This window comes from Ictalurus punctatus, chromosome 24 (genome assembly GCF_001660625.3).
Source record: "Ictalurus punctatus breed USDA103 chromosome 24, Coco_2.0, whole genome shotgun sequence".
NCBI lineage: Eukaryota > Metazoa > Chordata > Actinopteri > Siluriformes > Ictaluridae > Ictalurus > Ictalurus punctatus.
Window position 1 is genome coordinate 4,975,061 of NC_030439.2, and position 1,661 is coordinate 4,976,721.

The window sequence follows — 1,661 nt, forward strand, 5'->3', positions numbered from 1 at the left end:
GTCTAACTGGAGTCAGAGCAGATCATGAAAGAATGGAACAATAACATGACGGAGATGAGAAATTAGCAGTTGATGTAGTACGCATTAAGCATTGCCATGCATTAACACATTCACTGTTTGGCCAAAATGTTATGGAGACCTGACCATCACACCCATACATGTTCCTTCCTTTAAAATATTGGCACAAAAGTAACATAAAATTGTCTAGAATTTCTTTGTATGCTGTAGCATTACAGTTTCCGTTCACTGAAACTAAGCTACATGAGTGGTTGTGACAGGAAAAGAGGCCAATCATGTTCCAGCATGACAACGCCCCTGTGCACAATGTGAGGTCCATGATGACATGTTTTGTAAAGTTTGGAGTGGAAGAACTTAAGCAGCCTGAACAGAACCCTGACCTCAACCCCACTAAACACCTTTGAGATAAACTGGAAGGCAGATTATGCATCAAGCCTCCTTGCTTGACATCAGTGCCTGACCTCACTAATGCTCTTGTGGCTGAATGAACGCAAATCCACAATCCTAAAATCTAAAGTCATTCTAGAAGAGTGGAGGTTATTAAAACAGCAAAGAGAGACAGAAATCTGGAATGGGATGTTTAAAAAGCACATATGGGTGTAATTTTCAGGTGTGTACAAACTTTGGACCATAAAGTGGTGTATGTGGACACTAAAATGTTTTATCCTGGTTATGGCCTTGACATGTTCCCAACCTTGGTCCAGGAGTAACCTCTGTCCTGCACATTTTAATGTTTTCCCTGTTTCCAATGTATCTGGTTCAACTAATCAGCTAATTGACAACATTTCCTGACTTGAGTTGGTGTGTTAGAGCAGGGGAAACATTAACATGTGCAGAACAGTGGGTTCTCCAGCAACAGGGCTGGGAACCCGTGCACTAGTGTTAGACCAATCATGTTACTATACTGCTTTAAACCTATCCGGCGTGCAGGGACATTCATGTGCGACTTTTACACTATACCACTATACACTATACACCTGAACATCACACCCATGCGTGCTTGTTAAGTATCTCATTCCAAATCCTTGGCCATTAATATGGAACCCCTCTTTGCTGTTATAATAACCTCCAGTCTTCTGGGAAGGCTTTCCACTAGATTTTGGAGCGTGGCTGTGGGGATTTGTGATCATTCAGCTACAAGAGATCAGGTACTGATGTTACATGAGGAGATCTGGGGTGCAGTCGATGTTCCAGTTCATCCCAAAGGTGTTCAGTGGGGTTGAGGTCAGAGCTCTGTGCAAGACACTCGAGTTCTTCCACACCAATCTTCTCATACCATGTCTTGCTCCGAGGTAAACGTGGTTCTTTGGTGTGCGCTTGGTTGTGTCTTCCCGTGCACGATTCCCTTTTCCAACCATTCCTTAATTGATGAAAAAATGTCTGGAGCAGTCAATCATGCAACCCTGTCACCATTTTGTGTTCATCCACACCAATCTTCTCAAGCCGTGTCTTCATGAACCTCGCTTTGTGTACAGGCACATGATCATGGCTGTGACTGTGCCTTCAACTTTGCAGTAAAAGTCTGAGGAAGGCCGACATATGATTGCAATAATCAAGCGTCCACAAACATTTGACCATACAGCACTTTTACTGACGTCAGTTCCGTTAGCACCGTCCGTTATAAATACGCGCACCATGCGCCT